This window comes from Apodemus sylvaticus, chromosome 6 (genome assembly GCF_947179515.1).
Source record: "Apodemus sylvaticus chromosome 6, mApoSyl1.1, whole genome shotgun sequence".
NCBI lineage: Eukaryota > Metazoa > Chordata > Mammalia > Rodentia > Muridae > Apodemus > Apodemus sylvaticus.
The window spans coordinates 36120105-36134791 of record NC_067477.1 but is presented as its reverse complement, the minus strand read 5'-3'; positions in this window follow the sequence as shown (position 1 = coordinate 36134791).

Below are 14687 nucleotides of genomic sequence, written 5' to 3'. Positions count from 1 at the left end.
AAACCCTGTCTTGGAAAACAAAACAACAAGCAAGCAAACAAAACAAAACATAAACAAAAAAACCCTGTCCCGATACTTCATCTGTTTCACAAGGTAAGAAAAATATGAGCACATTAAGGAGTGACGCTGAATGTGGAGAAAGAACTGCAGTTGAGAAATTAATAGAAACTGGTGCTAGATACTACCACAGTAACAAAAATAAATTACAAATCTAGCTTCAGTTTAAACTCATCTGAGATGAAAAAGTACAGTTTTCTTTTTGTTTTGTTTTGTTTTGTTTTGTTTTGTTTTGTTTTGTTTTGTTTTGTTTTGTTTTGTTTAGACAGGGTTTCTCTGTGTAGCCCTGGCTGTCCTGGAACTCACTCTGTAGACCAGGCTGGCCTCAAACTCAGAAGTCCACTGGCCTCTGCCTCTCAAGTGCTGGGATTAAAGGCGTGCCCACTGCCCAGCTAAAAGTGCAGTTTTCATCAGTGGGATAAGCAGCCTATTTGCCAGTGCAGAGGCAGGCCCTCTCTCTGAAAGAGGGAAACTTTCTGAGTTTAAGGGCAGCCTAGTCTATAGCATGAGTTCCGGACAGCCAGGGTTATACAGGAAACCCTGTCTCAAAAAATGACAGAGAGAGAGAGAGAGAGAGAGAGAGAGAGAGAGAGAGAGAGAGAGAGAGAGAGAGAGGAAGAGGAGAGGAAGAGGAAGAGGAAGAGGAAGAGGAAGAAGAAGAAGAAGAAGAAGAAGAAGAAGAAGAAGAAGAAGAAGAAGAAGAAGAAGAAGAAGAAGAAGAAGAAAAGGAGGAGGAGAAGGAGGAGGGGGGAAGGAGAGGGTGAGGAGGAGGCAGGGTAGAAAAAAGGAAGAAAAGAAAAGAAACAAAAAGAAAAGAAAAGAAACAAAAAGAAAAGAAAAGAAAAGAAAAGAAAAGAAAAGAAAAGAAAAGAAAGGAGGAGGGTGAGGATTAAGGGCGCTGGCTGCTCTTGCCAAGGACCTGGGTTTAGCTCCCAGCATCCACCTCTGTTAGCTCACAACTGCCTGTAACTCCAGCTCCAGGGGATCTACATTCTCTTCTGAAGTCTGTGAGCTTTTGCACATATGCCAAGCACATCCATATTCTCAGGCCCATGTACCTGCACATAAGAAATAATAAAATAAAAGGTTTTAAATATTAAAAAAAGAAGGGCTAGGCATGCACATACTTTTAATCCCAGCACTTGGCAAAGCAGGTGCATTCAAGGCCAGCCTGGTTTATGGTCTACACGATGAGGTCAGTTACAAGACAGCCAAGACTACACAGAGACCCTTTTCAGTCCCCTCCCCCATCAGAATTTTTTTTTTAAAAAAATGAAAAGAAAGATTGAAAAAGAACTTAAAATAACCCAGTATGTTTGTACAGATTTGACTGAAGATGGAGTTACATTGCAACAAATCTGTAATAATTTGAAAACATGAATCTAAAATGCAACTAATATCGCTGGCCTTCTCACCATTGTGGTTTATTCTATTTTAAACATGCTCAGAAGGCTTACCTGAGCCTACAATTAGGCAAGATCATCCAACATAATGCCCTTTTGCAGTGCAGGGTTGACTATCTCACGGTATCTGTTGGGTATTGTTCTTAGAGGGAGAAATACAATGGTTATTTGGAAACTTTTAAATGCCATTGTGAAATAAAGTTAACTGACAATTGAACCATTGCAAGTCTGTCTGTAATTTCAGTTCCAGAAGTGGATAAGAAATGGGAGGAGCAAAATCACCACTAAAGGTTTTCTAACGTCAACACAAACTAAAAATCCATAGATTTAAGGAGTCCTATTACTTCCAAGACAAGAAATAGGCTGAAAATGACACCAAGGTATATCATAATCATAATTTGGCTCAGCGGTTAAGAGCACTGACTGCTCTTCCGGAGGTCCTGAGTTCAGTTCCCAGCAACCACGTGGTGATTCACAATCATCTGTAATGGAATCCAATGCTCTCTTCTGGTGTCTGAAGAGAGCGACAATGTACTCATATGTAAAGTAAATAAATAAATAAATCTTTTTTTAAATGTTTTTTAAAAAAGCCAGTGATAAAGGCCGAGGAGATGCCTCAGTGGTTAAGAACGCTTGTTAATCTTGCAGAGCCCAAGGACCCTGTTCAGTTCCCAGTGCCATTGGTGATTCAAAATCGTCTGTAACTCCAGATCCAGGGAATCCTCTTCTGACCTCCATGGGCACCAGGCACTCACATGATACACATACATTTGTGCAGGCAAAACACTCATACACATAAAGTAAATCTAAAAACACGTGTTTAAAGCCAGTGATAACGAAGCAATCTCAACAGCAGCACAAGTATAAAGACACACCAGGCTCAGAGAAAGGTCGGAAGGACTTGATTGGTTCTTGGAGTGATGTAAGTCAGGCGACAGTGGAGCAACACCTTGGAGAGAATAAGCAAAAATGCTGTCCCAGGATTCTCCACCAAACAAACAAAGACATCTTTCAGAAATGAAAATATAAAGACTGTTTTTTTTTTTTGAGAAATCAGATCTGAATGAAGCATTTCCAACATACCAGAATTACAGGAAATACTCAAGAAAATATTGCAGACAGAAAGGATATTATAGATGCAGCTTTGAATCTACATGTGGGAATAAAATTTGTGTGTTATAAAAATATTTTATTTAAAATATTTAAGCAATAACATAAAGCGAGTAAAGGAGAGGAATAGCAATATGTCGTGGGAATTCTGCCATGGGAAGAAATAAAATGCACGACAACTGATAGGTACAGAACCTGCTTTAAAACTTAAAAACACGTCACTGTGTCCACAGAGCCAACAGTAGCAGCCGCCGCTGTTCGCTGTCGCCACCACTGATGCCATAGAAGCTACCTAGACAGCCCTCTCACCTCTCCTTGAAATGGGCTGTAAAACATAGCTGATCTTGTCCTGAAAAACAGATCGAAGACTCCCATTCCTGAAGGTACTCCACGCCCAGGAAAAGGGTGTCCTTGTCACACAAGGTTGGCAAGAAGAATCTGGACAAAAGAACAAAAACAAAAACAAAACCCTCTTGTTGAGTTACTGATCTTTGTTACCATTTAGTTATATCCCTTCAACCTCTGAGTATACTTACATGTGACTGATAAACACAAGCTGCCCTGTTTCTTTTTCTACAATGTAACTTAATGCTATTTGTGTGCCTGTTTTGCCTGCATGTGTATCTATGCACCACATGCATATGGTACCTGAGGAGGTAAGAAAGGCCATTGAATTCCACTAGAGTTATCTAGGTTGTGAGCTGCCACCATGTGAGTGCTGGGACTTGAACTCGGGTCCTCTGCGAAAGCAACCCGTGTTCTTAACCACAAGGGCGCATCTCTAAGCCCTTTGCTGTTCTTTAAGTCTTCATTTATGTAGACTCTGGATCAGGTAAAACTCATTTTTTTTTTTATCACTTCTGTGTTTTTTTTCTCTTGTCGGGCCCTCTGCTGGGTACTTTTACGAGACAGTAACTTAAGAGAGAGTCATTTATTTTTGATTCATGGCCTTATCTGTCATGGTCAGCTCTGTTGTTTCTGGGCCCTTGGTGACACAGAACATCATGGTGGTGGGAACACGTGGCAGATGATGTTCAGGTTTTTGGTAAACAGGAAGTAGAGAACAGGGTGCTGGGGACAAGATAGCCCAAGAGCCCGCTGCTAGTGATCGACTTCCTCCAGCAAGGCCCTACTCCCTCCAGTTTTCAGACCCTCTCAAGATCACATTACCAGCTGGGGATCAAACAGACTTTCAACACAGGAGCCTGATGGATCATTTCATTTTCAAATCATAATGCTTCCATCACAGCAGGAGGTAGTAGGACACCATGATAAGCTTCTTACACTAAGCATGAAGAGGAATAATATTGCCTTAAAGACAGGCTAAGTTAAACTGTGTATTTTAAATCTTAAGGCACCGGCCGATCATACAGAGCAGAGGTGTACATAGTAAGCCAACAAGGGTTGTAGCCAAGCTTAACTGTTGTGGCCGGACTGTCTTTCCTCCTTAAAATTGGTATGTGGACGCCATAGCCTTCAGTTTCCATGTCTGTAAGGATCACTTAGATCAGTGGTTCTCAACCTGTGGATCGTGTCAGGGGTTGCATATCAGATATCCAGCATATCAGATATTTATTTACATTAGGATTCATAAAAGTAGCAAAATTACTGTTATGAAGTAGAACAAAACTAACTTTATGGTTGGGTGGGGTCACCACACCACGAGGGACTGTATTAAAGGGTCCCAGCATTAGGAAGGTTGACAACCACTGACTAAGCTTATAGGGTTATTTTGAGGACTAATGAAACCAACTTATCAGTAAATAAAAAAGGTATGGTTTCCTTTGTGTCACAGTCTATGCCCAACAGTTAATAGATCTATATGCATGTGTCCTTCTGAGTACCAGGTGAGAGGCCAGGCAGACTGAGTCTTATTTCAGAGGCCATAGCTTAAGGGGTTGAGTGTATGGTTCTGGGAGCCACTCTAGCTGCATGCACAATAACCAGCTGTATGTTTTAGGCGAAGCTGGTTAACCTGCCTTAGTGTTTGCGCCTGTCAAATGGAGAAAACTGGCCAGGTGAAATTGACTCAGCAGGTATGCTTGCTGCCGAGGCTGCAGACCTGAGGTTGATCCCTGGAACCTGTACTGTGGAAGGGAAGACCCGACACACAGAGAAAAGGTAAGCAACTGTCATAAAATAAAGATAATAATACTACTCACATATGATTTCCTTGAGGATTGGTCTTCAGAGGATTAATGAGTTAATAATTCACACTAATGTTTAGAGTACTGAGTGCCCAAAAGATGATGGTGACCATTACGTCATGCCCCTCACAAAGGATGCTTTGATCAGCAGTAGACTGTGTGCATTAGGGTGGAATGGTAAGATTAGAACAAAGCTGAGTTACCCCCACCATTTAGTGGCATCCCAGCTGCTGTAATGGTGTTCATGGTGAGGCTGGCACTGTAGGAAAGTATGCCAACTTACAATGATGGTACAGGGGCTGGGGACCTGGCTGTAAAGTGCTCGCCTCACATGCATGAGGACCTGAGTTCCATCGCCAGTACCCACATGTAATCCTGGCTCAGGGGATGGGGACGGAGACAGGGGAACCCTGGGCTTGAGGAGCTCCGGGACAGTAGGAGACCCTGTCTCAAAGGAAGTGGCAGGTGTTCCTGAGGATGACATGTAAAGTTGTTCTCTCTCCGCATACCACACATTCACATACATGTAGCCACACACACATGAACAAGCACACAAACACACGGGCATAAATAATAGAATAAAATAGTCCAATTATCGTATATAGTGATGACACTTGATAAGGATATGACTCACTGTGATTAGCTTCTGAGTTACTTTATATTGTTATCGTAGAGCACACGCTTTGCTCTTATAAGAACAAGTTGATGTAGAACAGTGTGCAGTCACACCAGCAGCCGCCGCCCCATACAGGTCATGCTGATGGCGCAAGGCCACCATGCGAGATTGGCCAGCTTTGTGTGGGATGCTCTATGATATTTGCAAACAATGAAACCGCTGCAGGACGCATTGCTCGGAACAAGTCCCTATGCTAGGTAAAGCATGGCTGTGTCTTAATTGTCTGGCTTTGTTTACGCATTGCTAGGGCAGTTCCTGATGCACCAGAGCCCCGGAAAGCTGGTTTCTCTCCCCCAAGCTCCTTCTAGCCCGACCAAAGGCAGGTCCAGCTGGTGCTCTCACTCTTTCAAGCACCTACCCAGGTCCATCTTTCTCTCTTTAAAACTTTCTATTGATTCTTTGTGAATTTCACATCATGCTCCCAATAACAGTCATATCCCTGTCCTCTCTCTACTCTTGCAACCTCCTCCCTAAAAGAAAACAACAACAACAACAACAACAACAACAACAAAAAAAAAAAACAGTGTGGAAATTGTGGTGTGTCACAATTTCACCTGAACAGCTTTACTTGCAAATGGTCACTGTGATGAGTCATTAACTGGTTCGAGGCCTCTGTGTTCTATACTGTTGACCCCGAATCATCACCATGCCCTGTGTCATGGAGGTTTGAAACAAATCTGCAGGACAGGCTTTTTCACACGCTCTGGCAGTTCATAGATGGGGTGGATGCTGGGGTAGGCAGCCTTGGTCCTTACTTCTGAGAGCTGCTTGACTTATCTCTGGTGTGGGACGGCGTGAGGACAAGCTCAGTCAAACAGAGAAGGCGAGGCATCTGATTTTGGTACTTTCGCTCCTCATCACCCCGAGAGAGCACTTTCAAACAGAGCATCAGGGATTCTTCTGGCCGATCTTTTAATGGCTAAGTAATTTGTAAATATCTGTTTCTTTGGGTTTCATTGTTGTGAAGAGACACCATGACCAAAGCAACTCTTATAAAAGAAAATGTTTAATTGGGGCTGGCTTACAGTTTCAGAGGTTCTGTCCATGATCAGCATGGTGGGAGACATGGTAGTGTGAAGGCAGATGTGGTGCTGGAGGAGCCAAGAACTCTACATCTTGATCCACAGACAGCAGAAGGGTCTCTCTTCCATACCGGGCAGAGCTTAAGCATAGGACCTCAAAGCCCACCCCCACAGTGACTCACTTCCTCCAAGGCCACACCCACTCCAACAAGGACACACCTCTTGATAGTGCCACTTCCCATGGGCCAAGCATATTCAAACCATGGGTAGAAAATCGGGTATACAGATTACTGCCATTTTTGTAAAGACATCAAGAATCCAACATGGGTAGAGGAGTTGTGGGTTTTGTGCAAGGAAAGGAAGCTTGTTTTTCAGTCCTGAGGATGACTAAGGAAGAAGATAGTGGTAGGTATGGGAGATTGGCCTGAATGATGGGTAAGTGTGGAAGCTAGGGACTCTGGGCCGCAAGCAACAGAAACGGACAACTCAAGAGTTGCTTAAATAGGAGCCTTAGTATGTAACAGAACAGAACGTTCTGGAAAGGATCTGTTAGAGTTGGTTGGTGGTGTTTAGGGATCTCATGAGACATCTAGGTTGTCTCTCTATTTGCTTCCCTCAAGGTTAGTAAGGGGATGTGGCATTCCCAGATCTAATACTCAGTCAAATTACCAGAAAAAATGGGGAGATGCTCTTTTGCTGTGATTCTATGTAGGAGCAGACATGCTCCTCAGAAAGTGTCAGAGCTGGTCCCTCATACTCACTGTTAGTTGTTTAGTTATGTACCTGATATTGAAACAATTCGCATAGAGATGGGATTGGTCTCTGCGATATTAAAACAAGGTAAGGACCAGGATTCTTTGGGCACATGATCTCTTGAGGTATTATGAGACACATTGGATCTCTCTAACACCTCAGAATGTAACTATACTTGGAAGAAAATGAGCCTTTAAAGAGGTGACTAACTTCCAAGGAAGTTATGAGGATTGACTCTAATCCTGTGTGACTGGTGACTTAAAAAGAAGAAACTTGCACACACAGACACCAGGGGAGCACCTGCCCAGAAGATGTCCGTCCAAAGAGGCAGCAAGAAGGTAGCCATCTGCAAGCTAAGGAGGGAGGCCTGAGCCTGGGGTGTGGCTCAGAGGCAGAGTGCTTGCTGACCTGAGTGATGCTTAGCACCGCAGAATAGCAAAACAACAAACAAAAAGTATAACAAACAAACAAGTAAAACAAACAGGAAGAAAGGCCTCAGAGGAAATGACTCGGTGCTACCCTGATTTTAGATTTTCTTCTGCTCTGTAGAAATGGAGAGACCAAATTTCCGCCAGAGAAGCTATCCAGTATTTTATCATGGCGGCATCAGCACAGTCCCGTGTGAGAATGCCAGGGGAGGGAGGACGTAGGAAGGGAGGTTCCTGGTAAGGACCCACGGGTTCTCTTCAGAGAAGTTGTGCCAGGGGAGGGTGCAGTAGGAATACGTGAACATATTATGTAAGGCTGAGGCATCAGGTGAAGCTAGATTTCAATCCTGGCTCCTTCATTTGCCAGTTTTGTGGATTCTGGCAAATTTCGCTTCTTCTTAGCTCTAGTTTTTTCTTGTCTGTAATATCTATAGTAAACAATGTATTAGTGAGAAAAAAGTCCCCATACAATCTGTGACAGAGGATTTTTTTTTTTTTACCAGTATAATCAAAGTTAAGGACCTTGAGTCCTTATGCCCATAATCCCTGGGATTTAGCGGGTAGAGGCAGGCAGGCAGGTAATATGTGAGATCAAGGCCAGCCTGGTCTACATAGAGAGTTCCAGACAAGCCAAGGCTACATAGTGAGACCCTATCTCAAACAAACCAACCACCCCCATCCCCAATACAACCAGTCATGGACCTTGGGAGGATGACAGTGTAGTTTATCTGAATGGGCCCAGTCTAGACTCATGAGCTACTAAAGACAGAAACCCTCACCCAACCCCCAACTCCACTCCTTCACTACCACAGCTATGCTTAGAGAAACACTGAGGACAGAACACAGGCCAAAGAGTTTCTGTGTCTTTGACTTTGAAGTTGATGGGAGAAGCCACAAGCCAAAGATGGTGGGTAGCCTTTAAAGGATGGTAGAGTCCAGAGATTGGATTCTTCTTTGGAGCCTCCTGAAAGGAATATAGTTTATCTGATACCTTGGGTTTTGCCCAATGAGGCCTGCAACCAATTTTCTACAGAACTGTGAGGATGTAAACTGGTGTTTGAAGCCACTATGTGTTTGGTGGCTTGATGTCACAGTCACAGGAAATAGATAGCCATTGATATCAAATGGTAATTGAGATAGTATGGTGTGAAGACTTTTCCATTTGGGGAAATGTAAACAAATGTCTACGTATATTTACTTCAGCTATGACACAGTTTACAGACCAAATGATTCCGCCCAAGTCTAGTGAACCAGTGAGCATTGTGGCTGCTTACAGGAGTCCAGGTCGAGGACAGTTTACAGGAACATGGATGACTCCAAGACTGTGGCTTTGTCAAAAAAGGCAGACCCCTGCATGGGGCAAATCCCTATTCCTGAAGTTCCTTGCTGGTCTGGCAGGCCAGTGGGAGATTTCCTTTCTCTGCAGTCAATATCACTACTTGCATAAGCTTGGGAAGGGGCCTTATGACTCTTCTTGATACTTTAAAGTTTGTGTACTTCCTTATCCTTACAAGTTTCCTCTACTTCCTGAGTCTTCAGGAATCCCCTTCCTTCCTCTGGGAGGGAATATTTCAAATAGCTACAGAACAAGAGGGTTGAAGAAAATAGTAACTTTGAAGCCTTCTCATGATGCCTGCCTTTGGCATCCTTTGGCATATTGGAAGCCTTTAGTAAATACTTTAACAAACCGCAAAATCCAACAGAAAGGGAGGGAGGGAGATGGGATGAGGGAAGCAGCACAGGAGAACTGGGTGAACCTCTGTCATCCTGGACTATAATGTGGACCTCTCTTGACATGCTTTAAGGCAGCAACTCTTTGTCTGCCACCACTGCTGCCAAGAAGTGACCAACACTCTCTCTGTGCTAAGCTCCTGCCTCCAAGGAGGTTCCTTCTACAGGGAGAAGATACCAGAGTGCTGGGGGCAGGGGAGGAGATGCACTGCTGGCAATCACTTGTTTTCTGAGTAAACACTGATGTTCTTGCCTTGATGTTTGGTTGCTTAAAACAATAAGAAGGAGGAGGAGAAGGAAGAAGAAGATGATGATGAAGAAGAGGAAGAAGAGGAAGAAGAGGAGGAGGAGAAGGAAGAAGAAGATGATGAAGAAGAAGAGGAAGAAGAGGTGGAAGAGGAGGAGGAGATGGAGGAAAAGGAGGAGGAGGGAGGAGGAGGATGAAGAAGATAAAGAGAAGAAGAAGAAGAAGAAGAAGAAGAAGAAGAAGAAGAAGAAGAAGAAGAAGAAGAAGAAGAAGAAGAAGAAGAAGAAGAAGAAGAAGAAGAAGAGCTACAAACTTCTGGAAATTTTCCAGGGTGTCAGGGATTAGTTCAGAGAAGATTTGAGCCGGAGATGGGAGAAATGAAAAAGAGTGGTTGTTATGGTGTCAGATGTCCTTGGACAGGGCTGAGAGCTGTGATTGTGACCAAGCTAGGAAAGCATCGAGACAGTCCCCTCTCTTTCTTCTGCCTCCCCTCTCTTTCCTCTGCTTCCCCTCTCTTCTACCTTTCTCTCCCTTGAGACACTGTCTCATGTATCCCAGGTAGCCAAAAATGATTGTGAACTTCTAATCCTCCTGTTTCCACTTTCTGGGTTTAGGGACTTGGGTCATGTGCTATCACACCAGCTTTATACAGTTCTGGAGATTAGCCCAGGCCTCCAGACATCCTAGTCTACAACTCTTTCAGATAAGCAGCCTCCTTAGCTCTTTTACCCTGAATCTCAAAAGGACAGAATTTTCATTAAATACTTATTTTAGGATTGTGGGCAAACGCTTCTAATCTCCTGGTCCAGTATTTAGTAAAAAACAAAACAGCACAAAACAACAACAACAAAAAACCCCACCTATTGGATTTTTGAGTCTATCAAATGCCATGTGCCCAGCTCCAAGCCATAGCAGTAAGATGATGAATAGGACTGGGCCTCAGGGAGGTGGCATAGGCTGTTTTGTTTACATAGTCATATCTGAAGGTGCTCAGTAAATATTTGCCTGCTGAGTGATTTAGTTGGAGAGGCAAACTTGCTCATAATTGCCTCTAACTCAAGGTTGAATGAAGAAAGTGCTGTAATAAAGATTCTGGTAAGTACTGAGAGTGGGGCAGAGGAGTGGACAAGCCAGCAAGGAGGAGTCGTCATGGAGGTGCCTTTAGTTTAGAGCCTTTAAATCACCCTTAAATCCCCAGGGTGTTCTAGAAGCAGCCAGTGGGATGCTGTGCTCAAGCGTGACACAGGAAGCAGTAGAGCATGGACAAAATGACGTGACCCAAATTGTGTTTTAGAAGGTGGAAGCAAAAGATGGCTGTGTGTGTGTGAAACAGGGACTAGGACCGCTGTTGAGTCATTTAGCAGAGTGACTGCCTATCACTGGCAGAGAGCAGACAAACAAAATGGATGGATTCAAGGACACTGTAAGACTGGCATCCTGAGGTTTAATCACAGGCTAGATAGAAAGAGGAAGCCAGAAGGTGGTGGCTCCTGCCTTAATCCCAGCGCTTGGGAGGCAGAGGCAAGCAGATATCTGAGACTGTAAGGCCAATCTATAGAGTGAGTTCAGGACAAACCCAGGGCTACACAGAGAAACCCTTTCTCAATGAGACAGTAGGGGGGAAGGAGGAGGAGGAGGAGGAGGAGGAGGAGGAGGAGGAGGAGGAGGAGGAGGAGGAGGAGGAGAAGGAGAAGAAGAAGAAGAAGAAGAAGAAGAAGAAGAAGAAGAAGAAGAAGAAGAAGAAGAAGAAGAAGAAGAAGAAGAAGAAGAAGAAGAAGAAGAAGAAGAAGAAGAAGAAGAAGAAGAAGCGATAGCAGCAGTAGTAACAGTAAGATTGGGAAAACATTTTGGAGCTTTGGGTCTTGGTGACTACATGGTGGCAGTGATATTTTCCCAAAACAGGGACAGATTTGATATGAACTATGGAAGAAACTAAGCTATATTTTGACATCTTAAATTATAGATGGCGGTGGAGTGTGTACACATGACATCTAGCAGGAAGCTGATACTAAAGGTGAATTTAAGACATTTGGGAGCTTTCAGTGTCTGACAGTACAGGAATAGACGAGACCCGTGGGAGGGGATTTTCACTTAGGCAGAACCGAGGTCTGCTGGCCGTGCATACCTAGTGAATATTTCCATATTTCCTGTCCTATGGGAGTCACAAATTCTTCAAGATCAAAACAGGATGAATTATCTTCCTACCAACCTGTTTCTTTCTTTGACTTCTCAGATGATCAGTCTGTCACTCGGGCTCCAAGTTTGTTATCTTTGTCTATCTCCCCTATCTCTTTGTGTGTGTGTGTGTGTGTGCATGTGCGTGTGCATGTGCGTGCGTGCGTGCGTGTGTGTGTGTGTGTGTGTGTGTCTGTGTATACTAGAGGATGACTTCAGATATTGCCTGTCAAGCAAGCCCAAGTTCCTTCTAACTTGCACCAAGAATACAGAAGCAAGCTAGTATCTGAGTTTTTATGTGAATACTGAGTATCTGGTCATATTTATACAGCAAGCTCTTAGACACTCAGCCATCGCTATAGCTCCTATTTCCCTAATTCTTTATACAGTTTACAGGCAGACAATTCTGGAAATCCACAAAGCAACGGATTGGAGATACAGGTATTTATACAAACTTTTTTTTTTTGAGCCAGAATCAAACTATGTATCCCTGGCTAGCCTGGAACTCTCTATGTAGACCTGGCTGGCCTTGACCTCGCAGATATCTGCCTACTTCTGCCTAATGAATACTGGGATTAAAAGTGTGCGCTACCACACCCAGCATCTGGAACATTATATAGTGCAATGCTCTGGTCCTATTCCTGTGTAGGCATAGTCCTGATTTCTTTTATTTATTAAGAGTCTAATTCTAACTTTTCCTGTAGTTATTTTTTATTGAAATGTAATATTACATTGAAATATGTACAATTAAACATCAGTAACTCTTTTTTTTTTTTTTGAGACTGTGTCTCTTTATGTAGTCCTGACAATTTCAGAACTCTCGATGTAGATCAGCCTGGCCTTAAACTCAAAGAGATCTGCCTGTCTCTGCCTCCCCGGTGCTGGAATTAAAGACATGAACCACCAAGTGTAGCTTAAATTAGTAACTTCTCATGTCATCTCTAATCTTCTGTTCCGTCAACTTTTATTTTTGTTGCTGGGATGGAACTCAGGGCCTTGTACATGCTACACACATGCTCAACCTTTGAGGACAGTCCAGTCTCATGATATCAATTCTGTGAGGCTGCACAGATATACCATGATTTCATTAACTAGTCCCTCTCATATGTGACTATTTTCAAAGATTTATTTATTTATCATATGTAAGTACACTGTAGCTGTCCTTAGATACCCCAGAAGAGGGCATCAGAGCTCATTACAGATGGTTGTGAGCCACCATGTGGTTGCTAGGATTTGAACTCATGGCCTCTGGAAGAGCAGTTAGTGCTCTTAACCACAGAGACAATCTCTCCAGCCCATATGTGACTATTTTTAGCCAGAAGCATTGTTCTTTTTCTGCAATGAATGCAGAAGAAACAAATTTACATATTTGATGTTTTTAAAAAGTATTTCATTTTTTCCTTAGAATAAGTCTTAGAAGACTTTCTGAGCTAAAATTCATATGCATTTAAAAAAAACCTTTTAATTTTTAGATAATTTTAAGTGTACAGAAAATTTATGAAGATTCTACAGTTTCTATATGAAGCATACACATCCTCGTCTTTTTAATTATAATTTTAACATTTTATTTATTTAAAACTTTTTTCATTTATTATTTTACTTACTCACTTTACTTCCTGATCACAGCCCCCCCTTTCCGGTTCCCCCCTCACAGGCGCCTCCCCCAATCATCCCTTCCCCAATCCCCCTTCCCTTCACCTCAGAGAAGAGGAAGGTCTTCCCAGGGGAACTAACCTACCCTGGCACATCAGGTCACTACAGGACTTGGTACATCCTCTCCCACTGAGGCCAGACAACACAACCCAGTCAGGGGAACAGGATCCCCAGGCAGACAACAGAGGTAAGCCCTCACTCCAGTTGTTGGGGACTCAAATGAAGATCAAGCTGCACATCTGCTGGAGGGGGTGCGGGGAGGGAGCTTATTAGTTCTAGGCCTTGTATGTCCTTTGGTTGGTGGTTCAGACTCTAAGTAGCGCCCAAGGATCCAGGTTAGTTGCGTCTGTGGAATTCCTATCTCCTCTGGGTTCTTCAGTCTTTCCCCCAACTCTTTCACAAGACTTTCTGAGCTCTGTCGAATGCTTGGTTGTGGGTCTCTGCATCTGTTTCCACCAGCTGCTGCACACCCAATTTCTTTTGTTTACATCTTATATGATATACAGTATATTTATCATAATTAATACAGTTTTTACACTAGTCTTGCTATGCTAGCTGAAACTCGATGTGTAGTGCAGGTTAGCCCCAAGCTGGCAATTTTCCTTCCTTGACTTTCCAAGAGCTAGGATCACAGGCATGTTCTACCATGCCCGGTGTCTTAGTTACCGTTTCTATTGCTGCAACGGAATGCCATGATAGAACTGTTATGGTCTGACACCACCACTACCCCAATAGCTGGAGCCATTTTGATCCATGTCTGCCAGGTATTTCATATTGTTGCTGTAATATGCCTGCCAGTCACTGACACGGAGAAGTGACTTGGCTCAAGGGCGTGCTGACCACATTCCCTGTTTTGTTCTGTATGTTCTGAATGTTTTGTATTTACATTAGGACCCATTAAATCAAAGGTCGATATGAACTGTTGTGTCTAAAGGGCTTGAGTCAGAGCTGACCACCAGGCAGCCCCTCCTGCACCTCTGATTGCGCTCACTGTGGCTGACACTGAAGAATGCTGCTAATAAGCCAAAAATTATGGTTATAATACTCATGCTCTGTTATCTCAGTGTTCTGCAATTCCCCTGTTCACCTCCCATCCACCACTCCCCTCAGGACCAAGCTTAAAGGTTGGCTGATAATACTTTGCCTAGGAAGCCAACTGCTCTCCTCCTTGCCCTTTGAACTTTTAAACTTGGTTTCTCATATTAAAAGCCCACCCTGAGAGCAGACTCACACCACAGTCCTTTTTTGTGTTCCTGAATGTCTCAGTATTAACTGAGATCAATGT